Genomic DNA, 15,687 nt, shown 5'->3' with positions numbered 1-15,687 from the left:
AAGAAAAGTCAGGTAAGAGCCGGCTGGTCAGAGATGAAGAAAATGCACTCTATCTCCAGTCTGAATTTTAAATTGATCAAGGGTCCTATAATTTGGAACCTGGTAGATTTGAATTCAGTTTCTCCTCTTTCACACACTGTGAAATGAATGTGAAAGGATGTTAGCAGAGGACAAGAAAATTCACCTTCAGGCTTTTTCAGTTTCCTTCCAATGAAGACAAGGTAGTTTTCCACCAGAGGATAAGGGAAAAATCCACCAGGAAAATCAGATTAAGAGTGGGCCTTCCCACCTAAATTTATTGTTTCAAATGACCTCAAGGCCTGGCCAGAGGGGCCTGGCCCAAGGAGGAGGGGCCAAAGGGGAAGGGCTGAGCCAGCGAGGTTAGCAGTGACAGGGCCTGAATTTTTCAGATTTTTTTTAAAAAAGGTCATCGCTGTAAGTATAATTGTGGGAATTAGTGTCCAGAATTCCCATAAATCAATGAGAATAAGGGCACCTAGGTGGCTCAGTCGGTTGGGCATCTGCCTTCAGCTTGGGTTGTGATCCCAGGGTCGTGGGATCAAGTCTTAAACTGGGCTCCCTGCTTGGCGGGGATTCTGCTTCTCCCTCTGTCTTCTCCCCTCTGCTCATGCTCATGTTTTATCTCTCTCTCTCTGTCAGTTAAATAAATAAGATCTTTTTAAAAAAATCATAGAGAATAGGAAAACCATGCCATTGAGTAATACGCAAAAGAACTGAAGAGGCATCACCCAGGAGAAGAAACACAAAGGCCCATAGAAATGCAAAGCATTGTTCAACCTAACTAGTAATCAGGAAAATAACAGTTTAGACTGTAAGAAAATTTCACAGCCTGGAAAAAATTTCAAAGTCAGAAACGCCAAACATTGGGCAGGATGGGGAATAGGGCTGAGGGTGAGAAGAACTAATGAACGTCTGGCAGGATACAGTTAAATGTGTACACATCCCACTCCCCAGCGGCACCACTAAGTCTTTGCCGTGGAGAACTTTTTTGAACTTTTCTTTTAAAGACTGATTTATTTGAGTGAGAGACAGAGCACACACTAGCAGGGGGCAGGGACGGGCAGCAGGAGAGAGAGAGAGAATCTCAAGCAAACTCCCCACTGACCATGGAGCCCAATATGGGGCTCCATCCTACGACCCTGAGATCACGACCTGAGACGAAACCAAGAGTCAGATACTTAATCAACTAAGCCACCCAGGCACCCCAAATTTTTGAGCTTGTGTACCAGGGACGGTTGCAAAACAACTTGAGAGCAGAGGTGTTCATAAAAAGAGGAGCGGTAGACATCTTCAGCGGGAGGATGGATTAACACATTTTGGATTAACAAATTTCTTATACAGGGCGCCTGGGTGGCTCAGTGGGTTAAGCCGCTGCCTTTGGCTCAGGTCATGATCTCAGGGTCCTGGGATCGAGTCCCGCATCGGGCTCTCTGCTCGGCAGGGAACCTGCTTCCCTCTCTCTCTCTCTGCCTGCCTCTCTGTCTACTTGTGACTTCTGTCAAATAAATAAATAAAATCTTTAAAAAAAAAATTTCTTATACAGCAATTCACAGAGTGGTAAAGATGAAATAAAAACAGCCATATGTGTCAACACAGTTCAATCTTAGAAACACACTATTAAAAGGAAAAACGCTAGTTGCAGAAGAATTTTTAAAATTAATAAATTCTATTAAATTGCTTATAAAATGTGTAATACTAAACAATATGTTGTAAAGGAACACATAAATATGTACAAAACCAAGATTGCAAGTGCCACTGAAGGGAAATGGAGGTTTTGGTTTTTCCTTTTTTAAAAAAATATGTTAGGGCACCTGGGTGTCTCAGTTGGTTAAGCAACTGCCTTTGGCTCAGGTCATGATCCTGGAATTCCGGGATTGGGTACCAAATCAGGCTCCCGACTCCACAGGGAGTCTGCTTCTCCCTCTGACCTGGTCCTCTCTCATGCTCTCCCTCAATGTCTCTCTCTCTCAAATAAATAAATAAAAATAAATTTTATTATTTTATTTTAGACAGAGAAAAGAGCACAAGGGGGGCAGGAGGAGCAGAGGGAGAGGGAGAGAATCTCAGGCAGACTCCGCACTGAGCGTGGAGCCCAACATGGTGATCAATCGCATGACCCTGAGATCACGATCTGAACAGAAACCAAGAGGCAGACACTTAACCGTGACAATTGTAGTTTTTAAATGTCTGTGGTATTAAATGCACTTTCTTATGTATGACATATTTCACAATAAAAACAAAACAAAAGACTGTGGGGAGGCAAGTTGCTGGGTTGCTGGATTAGAGTTACTCATACATGAATATATATATGTATATAAAATATTATATGTATAATATTATACATAATATAATATATAATATATTTATATATAATATAATTATACATACATTTATTATATATATAATATAATCACATATATTTTATTTATTTATTTGACAGAGAGAGAGAGACAGAGACAGTGCAAGCAGGGGGAGGAGCAGGCAGAGGGAGAGGGAGAAGCAGGCTCTCTGTGAGCCGGATGTGGGACTGGATCCCAAGACCCTGGGATCATGACCTGAGCTGAGGCAGGCTAAGCTGATCTGAGCCACCCAGGTGTCCAAAATTTGACAAGAGGAATAATAGCTTCCAAGTAGAGTCAGTTACTATATTACCAAAAATTAGAAAATGAAAGTCTTGCCACAGGCTCTGGCCCTGAGCTCATGTCAACAGCAAGCAGGCTACTAGAGCCCTAGTTATGGTTTCTGAGAGGGACATCTCCCCAGCGTGACACCAGTTGTGAGAATGGAGGAGAATGGACCCTAAAGATCCTCTCAGAGGTCAGAACCAAGATTGTCTGGTGGGCTAACCATGGCATTCACTCCACTGCCCCGGCCGCGAGTCTTTGGGATCTGACCATGTTCTGGGTCTGTGATTGCCCTGTGATCCTCACTCTCTCTTTTCTGAATGAGTTTTTGTTGTGGACATCCCACTCTTTCTCTGCATGTTTGAGACAGATCATTTGTCTTTCAGTTTCTAGGTTCCTGAGAAGCTCCATCTGACCCTGAAGAAGAAGACACCATACAAGGGGCCTAGACCTTGAGCTGGATACAATTAGTGCATACGACATAGAGCGGGATAGATGTGTTCTATGGAGAAGAAGAGTGTGTGAGGGGTGGTAGGTTACCCAAGGAGGAGATTGGGGTGGAGACGGCTAGTTGACCACCCATATAAATATTCCCTGTCTTCCTTATTAATGAAATCCTAATATTGCTGGGAGAACAATGCACTTTGCTACAACAACAACAAAAACTACACTCAGAAGCCTTCCTAATAAATGGGATAACCACATGATAAGGTGCTAGCCCATGAACTTAAGTGGATTTGAGTGGCACTTTAGGGAAAGTTTCTCAAAGAGAAATCTTACTCAGATATCAAGGGCCATCCTGCCCTTGACCTTGCCTGCTTTCTGGGCTTGGATCACAGAATTGAATGATGGAACAGCAGCAGCTGTTTTGTGGCCATGTGGCATTCTTGAGGATAGAAGCTGTTTTATACCACATGTCTGTGTTCTATCAAGATTTATATTTGGAAGCCCTAACTTCCAGTATGGCTGTTTTTAGAGTAAGGAAGTAACTAAGGTTAAATGAGGTATCAATAGTGGGGCCCTGATCAGATAGAATTAGTGTCTTGTAAGAAGAGACACCAGAGAGTTCCTTAAAAAAAAAAAAAAAATATATATATATATATATATATATATATGATAATTGTGAAGTCATCTTTTTAAAAAGACTTTATTTATTTGAGAGAGAGCAAGAGATAGTGAGGGATAGAGCATGAACAGAAGTGAGAGGAGTAAGAAGGCTCCCCACTGAGCAGGGAGCCCAATGTGGGGCTCAATCCCAGGACCTTGGGATCCTTACCCAAGCCAAAGGCAGATGCTTAACCAACTGAGCCACCCAAGTGCCCCATAAAGAGACTTATTTTAAAAAGTCATGTCATCTGAAAACCAGGACTAGACCTCTCCCTAGAAACTGAATTCAGGGATGGCCGGATCATGCTCTTTCCCCTGATCATGCTCTATCTCTCACTATCTCTGTCTCTCAAATCAATAAATAAAATCTTTTTTTTAAAAACCTGAATTCTGCTAGAAACTTCGTCTTAGACTTTTCAGTCTCCAGAACTGTGAGAAAATAAATTTCTGTTGTTTAAACCTCTCAGTCTAGGGTATGCTGTTAATGACAGCCCAAGCTAACTAATATAGAAGCCATGTGCTAATGATGGCAGCAAGAAAAGATTAAAAAGTTGAAGAATCACAAAATGAATCAAGGAGTGAATAAATAGATAATTCCATAATGATAAATGGAGACTTCCCCATTGAAACCCCACTTTCAATAATAGATAAAACTAGGCAGATGGATGACAGGAACAGCACCGTAAACCAACTAGACCCAAAGACATCTACCAAACACTCCACCCAACAACAGCAGAATACATGTTTTCTCAAGCACACATGGAACATTCTCCAGGATAGACTACATGCTGGGCCATTGAACAAGCCTGGAGTTAAGTTAAAAGCAGAAAATTTGGGAAATACACTAAATGTAGGGATTAAACAACATATGACTTTGTGGGCCAAATGAAGAAAGAGTCAAAGAAGAAGTCACAAGGGAAATAAGAAAGCACATTCAAATGTATGAAAATGAAAATACAACAAATCAAGACTTATGGATGTTGGCCAGAGACTAGCAAGGTGATGGAATAGGAGTCTCCGGAGCCTTGTTCTCCACTGAAATATTAAATAAGCGGGGTACCTGGATGGCTTAGTCATTAAGTGTCTGCCTTTGGCTCAGGTCATGATCCTAGATCCTGGGATCGAGCCCCCCAGCGGGCTCCCTGCTCAGCAGGAAGCCTGCTTCTTCCTCTCTCACTCCCCCAGCTTGTGTTCCCTCTCTCGCTGTGTCTTTCTGTGTTCAATAATAAATAAAATAAAAATAAAATTAAGATTTATTTTTAAAAAGGAATATTAAATAAGCAACTAGCAGCTGGGTAAAACAACTTTTTTTTTTTTAAAGATTTTATTTATTTATTTGACAGAGAGAAATCACAAGTAGGCAGAGAGGCAGGCAGAGAGAGAGAGAGAGGAGGAAGCAGGCTCCCTGCTGAGCAGAGAGCCCGATGCGGGACTCGAACCCAGGACCCTGAGATCATGACCTGAGCCGAAGGCAGCGGCTTAACCACTGAGCCACCCAGGCGCCCCTGGGTAAAACAACTTTATAGGAGCTCTGGAAATAAGTCAAGATGTACAGCAAACAAGTGAATACCCAACCAAGAAAAAGGCATGGTCAAAGCAGTAGGAGGGGTGCCTGGCTGGCTCAGGGGTTGGAGCGTGCAACTCTTAATCTCAGGGTCATGAGCTCAAGCCTCACATTGAGCACAAGGCCTAGTTAAAATTAAAAAAAAAAGAAAAGAAAACAAGCAAAAACACAGTAGGAAATTTTACGGTGTTTTTACTCGTCCTTCTTTCAACCACTCCCTGGCATGGTATACTTTGGGAGAAGTGGTAACCTAGTCCCCAGTTCCTTCTGTAAGCCAGAGAGAACAAAACCATCAAAGTTTGCAATGTTCTAACCTGTCCTGGAGCTGCCCAAGGGATTTGTCTCAGTGCTCAGATGGCCAAGAGCAGCACGGCTTAGATCTCAGGCTGGAGGAAGCCATAGAAAGCAGCTGGAAGAGGTCAAGAAAACTGGAAGGGGTCTACAGAGCTGCACATCCCTGAAATAAGAGATTCCTGATGGAGGAATTAAAATAAAACAGCTAGGCCTTGAGAGGAAACTGAGTGTGATTCTTGGGGAAATTAAGACATTTAAAAGCAGTCATGGAAGGGTGCTTGTGCAGCTCAGTTGGTTAAGTGGCTAACTCCTTTTTTCTTTTTTTTTAAGATTTTGTTTATTTGAGAGAGTGAGAGCAGGAGCTATGTGAGAGGTGGGTATGAGGGGAGAAGCAGGCTCCCTGCTGAGAGGAGCCCAGTGTGGGGCTCAATCCCAGGACTCTGGGATCAAGACCTGAGCTGAAGGCAGACGCTTTGCTTAACCGAGTGAACCACCCTGACATCCCAAGCAGCTGACTCTTGATTTCAGCTCCAGGTCCTGGGATCAAGGCCCGCATTGGGCTCCACACTCAGTGGGAGTTGCTTGAGAGTCTCTCTCCCCCTCTGCCTATGCCCCGCCCCCTGCTCGAGCTCCCTCTCTCCCTTTAAAATAAATAAATAAATCTTAAAAAAAAAAAAAAAAAAAGGCAGTCATGGATATGGAGGGATGGGGGAAAAAGCACATACACAGGCCAAGGAAAATACACACCCAGAAAAGGCCTTAAGCCTTCATACCAGGTTGATTAGTGAAGACCTTTCCTCACTCAGAATCCGTCTGCAAAGACTGAGAGAAGATAAAGGAAGATAAAGAAGATAAGGAAGACTGTTTTTTTCAAATGCTCAATTTTCAACAAAGGATCACAAGACATACAAAGGAACCGGAATATATGGCCCGTTCAAAGCAATAAAACAAATCTCCAGAGACTGTCAGTGAAAAATCAAGGCTGTGTGGATTTGCTACGCAAAGACTTAAAAACAATTGTCCTTGTTCCTCAAAAAGTTGAAGATAGAGCTGCCCCATGACCCAGCAATCACACTACTGAGTATTTACCCCAATGACACAAAAGTAGTGATCTGAAGGGGCCTGTGCACCCCAATGTCTATAGCAGCGATGTCCACAATAGCCAAACTATGGAAAGAGCCTAGATGTCCATCAACAGATGAATGGATCAAGAAGATGTGGTGTGTAGATATAGAATGGAATACCCACTCAGTCATCAAAAAAAAAAAACAAAAAAAAAACCCCAACTAAGATCTTGCCATTTGCAGCAACATGGATAGAACTAGAGGGTATTATGCTAAACAAAATAAGTCAATCAAAGAAAGACAATTATCCTACGATTTCACTGATATGTGGAATTTAAAAAATAAAACAGAAGAGTGAGCATAGGGGATGGGAGGGAAAAATAAAACAAGACGAAATCAGAGAGAAAGACAACCGTGAGGGACTCTTAATCATAGGAAACAAACTGAGGGTTACTGGAGGGGAAGGGGCTGGAGGATGGGGTAATTGGGTAATGGACATTAATGAGGGTAAGTGATATAATGAGCACTGGGTGTTATATAAGACTGAAGAATCACTGAACTCTACCTCTGAAACTAGTAATATGCTATATGTTAATTAATTGAATTTAACTGATGCCTGGGTGGCTTAGTGGGTTAAGTGCCTCCCTTCCACTCAGGTCATGATCCCTAAGTCCTGGGATCAGGTCCTGCATCAGACTCCTTGCTTGGTGGGGAGTTCTCTCTCTGCCTGCCATCCCCAAATTTAAAAAAACTTAAATAAAATAAAATAAAACAAAATAAAAATAAAACCCGTTGTCTTAAATATGCTCAGCGCAGAAGGAAAGCATAGATAAAGAACTGAAGGAAAGGGGCCCCTGGGTGGCTCATTTGGGTTATGCCTCTGCCTTCAGCTCAGGTCAAGATCTCAGGGTCCTGGGATCGAGTCCCACATAGGACTCTCTGCTCAGTGGGCGGCCTGCCTCCCCCACCACCTGCCTCTCTATTTGTGATCACTCTCTGTCAAAATGAATGGATAAAATCTTAAAAAAAAAAAAGAAAGAAAGAAAAGAAAGAACTAAAGGAAAGGAGGAAAATTACTTAGGAACAAAATGAAAACCCTGGCAAGAAGATAGATACAAAAAAACAAATTTGGGGCACCTGGGTGCTCAGTCAGTTAAGTGGCTGCCTTCCGGTCAGGTCATAATCCCAGGGTCCTGAGATGAGCCCGGTATTGGGCTCTCTGCTCAGCGGGAAGCCTGCTTCTCTCACTCCCTCTGCTGTTCCCCCTGCTTGTGTGCTCCTGCTCTCTCTCTCTCTCTGTCAAATAAATAAATAAATAAATCTTTAAAAAAATTCTAAGGCTAAACATATAACTGAATTTAAAAATTCACTGGAGGGCTACAATATAGCAAACTTTATATCTGGTCTTCCCGAGTTCCTGAAAATGTTGCAAAGTCATAAAGGTGACATGAATGTCTTGTTACTAATGAAGGTGACTTTTGGACCCCACCCAGGGGCAGGAGCTGGTTGCCAGGAGGACTAACCATGTGATTAGGAAGTTGGAACTTTCACTCCCACCCCCTGACCTGTGGGGAGGGGAGAAGGGCTGGAGATTGAATCAGTCAATGGCCAATGACACTCAGTCATGACTCTCTAATGCCTCAATAAAAACCCAAGAGGCCTGGGCTCAGAGAGTTCCAGCATGGTGAACACATGGGTATTTGGGAGAGTGGGGTGCCTGGAGAAAGCACAGAAACTCCATGCCCTTTGCCCATACCTCACCCTCATCTCTTCCTCTGGCTGTTGTTTCATATCCTTTATCATATCCCTTAATAAACTAGTATTTGTAAGTAAGTCTTTCCCTGAGTTCTATGAGCCACACTAACAAATTAAAAGATACCTCATGTCCAAGAATCGCTCATGTCCCAGAATTGTTTGGTGTTGGTAGTGGGGAAGGGAACCCTCCCCGACATTGGAATTGGGTCTGGGAGCCCAAAACAAGTTGGCATCAGTGGAAGAGGTTCAATAACAGACTTTAATAGGCGGAAGAAAGAATCAGCAGATTAGAAAACAAACCATTTGAAACTGTCAAGTGTGAGGAGCAGAAAAGAAAAAAAGTGAACAGAGTCTAAAAGACTTATGTAGACATCTGGAAGATTAGTATCCACATTATGGGAGCCCGAGAAGAAGAGAAAGAAAAGGGGGCACAAGTATCATTTGAAGGAATAATAGCCCCAAACTTCCCAAATTTGAAGAAAGATATATATTTACTAATTCAAGCTCAAAAGCTCCATCTGAGAGGAACCTAAAGAAACCCACCCTGAGACACATCAAAACCAGACTGTCAAAGACAGAAGGATTCTTTAAACAAGCAAGAATAAATCAACTCATTATGTCAAAGGAACCTCAAGATGATCAATGGATTTTTCAGCAGAAACTTTGCTGGCCAAAAAGAAGTAGGGTGTATATTTAAACTGTTAGAAGACAAGACAAGACAAAAAAAAAAAAAAAAAAAAAAAACCTATCAGTGAAGAATTCTATATTCAGCAAAGCTGTCCTAAAAAAAAAAGAGAGAGAGAGAGAGAGAAATTAAGACACTTCAGATAAACAGAAGCTGAGGAAGTTTGTGGATACTAGCCATGCTTCATAGAAGTGTTAAAGGGAATCCTTCAAAATGAATTGAAAGGATGCCAGACAGGAGCTCAAAGCTATATGAAAATATAAAGTTCTCCAGTAAAGGTAAATAAATGGATACATATAAAAAACAGTAATACTATAATTTTGGTGACAAAAGCATTAAAATAATCATAAATCTCTGTTAATGGATACACAATATTTAATGTGATTTGTGGGGGGCCTGGGTGGCTCAGTGGGTTAAACCTCTGCCTTCAGCTCAGGTCATGATCTCAGAGACCTGGGATCAAGTTCCGCATCGGGCTCTCCGCTCAGCGGGGAGCCTGCTTCCTCTCTCTCTCTGCCTGCCTCTCTGCCTACTTGCGATCTCTGTGAAATAAATAAATAAAATCTTTAAAAAATAATTTAAAAGGATTTAAAAAAAAAAACAAAGATGTGATTTGTGACATAAAGTAGAAGGGAGTTGACCTGCAGAGAAGAAAAGGTTTTGTATTCAACCGAAGCAAAGTTGTATGAGTTTATTTTTTTAAATTTATTATTATTGTTTATTTATTTTTTTAAAAACCTTTATATATTTATTTGAGAGAAAGAGCAAGAGAAAGAGAGAGAGAGAGAGCACGCGCACAAGCAGGAGGGTGAGGTAGAGGGAGAAGTAGACTCCCTACTGCGCCGGGAGCCTAAAGCCACAGTTGATCTCAGCACCCTGGGATCATGACCTGAAACAAAGGCAGATGCTTAACCAACTGAGCCACACAGGTGCTCTGAAGTTAAATGAGTTTAAAGTAAATTGCTATAGCTTTAGGGGTGCCTGGGTGTCTCAGTCAGTTGGGCATCTGACTCTTGATTTCAGCTCAGGTCATAATCTCAGGGTCATGAGATTGGGCTCAATCTCATTGGGCTCTGTGCTCAGTGTGACGTCTGCTTGAGATTCTCCCTCTCCCTCTGCCCTGTCCGTACTTGTGCACCCTTTGTCTCTCTCTAAATAAATAACATCTTTTTAAAAAATTGTTATAACTTTAGGATGTTATATCCAATCCCCACATTAACCACGAAGAAAACAGTTACAGAGTATACACAAAAATAAAGGAGAAGGGAATCAAATATATCACTACAAGAATGAAAAAGAAGGTAGTCATGGGGGAAATAATGGACAAAAAACTATAAGGCATACAGAAAACCTATCACAAGATAGCAATAGTAAGTTCTTTCATATAATTAATTGCTCTAAATGTAAATGGATTCAACTTTCCAATCAAAAGACATGGACTTCCAAAATGGTTTAAAAAAAACGTTTCAGCAGTAGGATGAATAAGGTCAAGGATCTAAAGAATAACATGGGGACTACGGTTGATAACACTGTGCTTCATAATGTAAATTTGCAAAGATAGAGCTTAAATGTTCATGCACACACACACACACACACAAACTCATAAATATGTGAGGCAATGGATATGTTAATTATCTAGATGGGAGGAATCTTCATAGTGTGTATGCATAGCAGATCCTCACAATCCACCTTTTAAATACCTTACAATTCCGTTTGTCCATTATTCCTTAGAAAAGCTGGAAAAGCAAGCAGGATCTAATCATAAGCTGTCTACAAGAGACCCTAAATTTAAAGACATATATAGGTTGAAAATGAAAAGCTGGGAGTGCCTGGATGACTCAGTTGGGAGAGCATGTGACTCTTGCTCTCAGGGCCGTTGTAAGTTTGAGCCCCATGCTGAGTGCAGAGATTGCTAAAAACAAATTAAAAGGGACAAGAAAAGACAGAAAAAGATATTCTTTGCCAGTAGTGGCCCAAACAGAGCAGAGTGTCTATATTACTATCAGACAAATAAACTTTAAATCAAAAAAGTTTACAGAAGACAAAGGACATTATATATTAATAAAGTACAAAACAAGATATAACAATTATGAATATATAAGTACCAAGGATTAGCGCTCCTAAACATGTGAAGGGAACATTCATATGAAGAGAACACTGAAGGTAGAAATAGCTTCAAAATAAAGAAAACCAAAATTTCATTTTCAATAATGGATAGAACAGCCAGATAGAAGATAAACAAGTAAATAAAGGAGTTAGATAATACCTTGGACTGACTGAACCTAGAAGACATGTACAGAACATCCACCCAACCGCACAATACACTATTTTCTTAAGTGCACACAGAATATTATCCAGTAGGAACAATATATCAGAGCACAAAACAAGTTTTAATAAATTTTAATAAATTTTAAAAATAAATTTTAAAATTCTAAATCATACCAAGCATTGTCTGAATAGGTCTTTTTCATAAAAAAGATAGGCAAAAGATCTATAAGGAAGAGCTCAATATTACTAACACCCAGAGAAATGAAACTCAAAACCACAATGAGAGATCATCCATGCCTGTTGTTCAAAACAAAAAAATAAGAAATAACATGTGTTGGCAAGGCTGCGGTGAGACGGGAACCTTCATGCTCTGTTAGTGGGAATGAAAATTGGAGCAGTCACTATGAAGAACAGCATAGAGTTTCCTCAAAAAAAAATTGTTAACGTGGAATTACTATATTATCCAGTAATTCCACTTCTGGTCATTTACCTGAAGGAAATGAAATCACTATCTTAGTAGTGATACCTTCAGCAATTAAGTGTGGTGAGCTCAACCATATGCCTTGGAGGGCCACCGGTGTGGCTCTGAGGCTAAGCCAGCCAGTGATTTCTATGGATTCCAGCAACAGAGAGGACAAGATTGAGGAGACGTGGAACTGATAGTGCTGGTCCCCAGACGCCTGGAGAATGGGCGCTTCTGTAATTGGTGTTGCTTCCTGGGCCTTCTCGGAGTCATAGATGTACTTTGCCCACCTGCTGGAGGCAGGACTCCTAATGCACCAAATCATGTCTGGAAGGCTGGGGTCCAAGACCATTTTTGCTGGCTAGAAGCGGGGTCTCTGGGGCCAGGGAGTACACAGTTCTTCTTGAAATTGAAGGTGTTTATGCTCAAGATGAAAATGAATTCCATCTAGGAAAGAGTTGTGCTTTTGTGTACAAAGCAAAGAACAACACAGTGGCAAACCAAACAAAACCAGAGTAATCTGGGGAAAAGCAATTCATCCTCATGGACACCATGGCATGATTCATGCCAAATTCCAAAGCAACCTTCCTCCTAAAGCCATTGGCCATAGAAACTGTATGATGCTGTACCCCTCACGGATTTAAACTTAAAGAAAAGTAAATAAATAAAGGTGTGGGGAAAAAAGCTACCTTCAGATGCGTATTAAGGAGGGCACATGTTTTGATGAGCACTGGGGGTTATACACAACTAGTGAATCGTTGACCACCACATCAAAAACGAATGATGTACTGTACTACATGGTGGCTAACTGAACATTACAATAATAAAAAAGGTACCTTCACCCCCTTGTTCACTGGAGCATTATTTATAATAGCTACGACTTGGAAACAACCTGAGTGTCTGTTGGTGGATGAATGGATAAAGGAACTGTGATAGATAGACAGAATGGAATGTTATTCAGTCATCAAAAAGAAATCCTGACATTTGTAACAATAAGAATGGAACCTGAGGGCATTACACTAAAAAAAAATAAATCAAAGACACTGGGTGATCCCACTTAAATGTGAAATCTACAAATGAAAATGGTATAAACTTCTGGTTATAAGATAAATAAATCCTGTAGATACAAGTTTTTTAAAAAGCTATCCTGCATTCCTGTTGAAACTCGAAGATTAATATCACCATCAAAGACATCAGAGATGTAATCAAAGCCTGTCATAGCTTCATATATTTCACGTGTTTAGCCTGTAGACAAGACAACTGATTTGTAAGGATTGGGAAGTTTAAGAACATGTGAATTTAAACCATCTAAATGGTCTAGTGGAAGAGCATATAGCTCTCGATCTCGGGGTAGTAAGTTTCAGCCCCCATGTTGGGTGTAGGGATTATTTTTTTAAAAAAATTTTTAAGATTATTTATTTATTTATTTGAGAGAAAGAGTGAGTGAGAGGGAGCAGGAGAGTGGGGAGATGGAAAGGGAGAAGCAGGCTCCCCGCTGAGCAGGGAGCCTGATGTAGGGCTCATTCTGGGGCTCAATTCCAGGACCCTGTGATCATGATCTGAGCTGAAGGTAGATGCTTAACTGACTGAGCCACCCAGGCGCCCTTCAAAAAATTTTTTTAAATCTTACAAAAACAAAACAAAACAAGGTGTTTTGTTGACTACGGATCGTCCATGTATCCTTTCTTTACTGGTACAGATTATCATAAACCCTAGTGCTTTGTATTCAGTTATTAATATGGCAAAGAAATGGTGAATGCCAGAAGTTTTCCTTTAAATCAATGTATGACTTGCATATCATAAAGTCCACACATTTAGAGCATGAAATTCAGTAATTTTTAGTATATTCCCAAAATTGTGCAGTTCGTTTTTCTATTTTTCAAAAAACATTATTTATTTATTTATTTGAAAGAGAGACAGGGCAAGAGAGGTAACACAAGCAGGGGGAGTGGGAGAGGGAGAAACAGGCCAAGCAGGGAGCCCATTGAGGGGCTCAATCCAAGAACCCTGAGATCATGACCCAAGGCAAAGGCAGACACTTAACACCTGAGCCACCCAAGCATCCCACAATTCATTTTTCTAATTCCAGAACATTTTCATGACCCTAGAAAGATCCAGACAGAGCTTACTTGTAACAAGGACCTGAACATATCTTTAGCACCATGCCTCAAAACTATGTCAACTCTCCTGTTCTGGGCCATGATTTAGAACCAGAGTCCGGACCATCTCAACATCCCCTGGGACCCTTGGCCCTTATGATCCCGTGGAGTTGGTGGTACTCAGTGTGTCTGTGGCAAATTTAGAGCAATGCTATACTCTATTCTGGAGGCAAGTATTTTCTTGAGAAACAGCTTTGGCTCTGCTTGAACATCTATGGGGTATGAGACTACAAAGGGGAGGATTTCTGACCATTCCAGTGCCAAATAGATGGGATCAGGCTCATGCAAGTCTTGGAGACACAAATAATCTTCCTGAGCAGGTGGCTCCCCGACCCAGTGTGCTTGCTCTTAGCATACTTCCCCCTTCAACTGCCCTATGACCTGAAGACTAAGGAGGAAAGCATTGTTTGAAGTCTGGTGCTCAGATGCCTCTGAATGACAAGCTCCCACCAGCTATATGGGTATAGCCCTATTCAGTGGTGCCCTGAAGGAAAGTGGAAGGGTGAAGTCCTCCCAAAGCACAGAAATCCAGGCTGCACATCATTGCGGGGTCCTCTTTGCCCAAAGGAAAGATCATGTGAGACAAGACTCTCTCCTGATTTATGGGTGATCGCTAAAGTCAGTGGTCAGGAATTTGGAAGTGATAAGATTTAAAAAGCGATAACAAGAAGGTTAGGTAAAGAGGTAGAATGGGCCCTGAATCCTAGCCACGGCAATCAGGCAACAAAAAGAAATAAAAGGCATCCGAATTGGCAAAGAAGAAGTCAAACTCTCACTCTTTGCAAATGATATGATACTTTATGTGGAAAACCCAAAAAAGACTCTACTCCAAAATGCTAGAACTCATAAAGAAATTCAGTTAAGTGTCAGGATATAACATCAATGCACAGAAATCAGTTGCATTTTTATACACCAACAGCAAGACAGAAGAAAGAGAAATTAAGATTTTAAGAAATTAAGAAAAGAATGTAAATCCCATTTACGATGGCACCCAAAACCATGAGATACCTAGGAATAAATCTAACCAAAGAGGCAAGGAATCTGTACTCAGAAAATTATAGAGTACTCTTGAAAGAAATTGAGGAAGACACAAAGAAATGGAAAAACGCTCCATGCTCATGGGTTGGAAAAATAAATATTGTGAAAATGTCTATGCTACCTAGCTCAATCTAACACATTTAATACAATCCCTATCAAAATACCAACAACTTTTTTCAAAGAAATGGAACAAATAACCCTAAAATTTATATGGAACCAAAAAAGACCCCGAATAGCGAGAGGAGTGTTGAAAAAGAAAAGCAAAGCTGGTGGCATCACAATTCCAGACTTTAGGCTCTATTACAAAGCTGTCATCATCAAGACAGTATGGTACTGGCACAAAAACAGACACATAGATCAATGGAACAGAATAGAGAGCCAGAAATGGACCTCAACTCCATGGTCAACTAACTTTGACAAACCAGGAAAGAATGTCCAATGGAAAAAAGACAGTCTCTTCAGTAAATTTTTTTCTCTTGAAGAATGAAACCGGACCATTTCCTTACACCACACACGAAAATAGACTCAAAATGGATGAAAGACCTCAGTGTGAGACAGGAATCCATCAAAATCCTTCAGGAGAACACAGGCAGCAACCTCTTCAACCTCAGACGCAGCAACTTCTTCCTAGAAACATCGCCAAAG

The sequence above is a fragment of the Mustela lutreola genome, chromosome 3, assembly GCF_030435805.1.
Source record: "Mustela lutreola isolate mMusLut2 chromosome 3, mMusLut2.pri, whole genome shotgun sequence".
In the NCBI taxonomy this organism is placed as follows: domain Eukaryota; kingdom Metazoa; phylum Chordata; class Mammalia; order Carnivora; family Mustelidae; genus Mustela; species Mustela lutreola.
The sequence above is the reverse complement of the archived record's forward strand: the minus strand, read 5'-3'. Positions refer to the sequence as shown.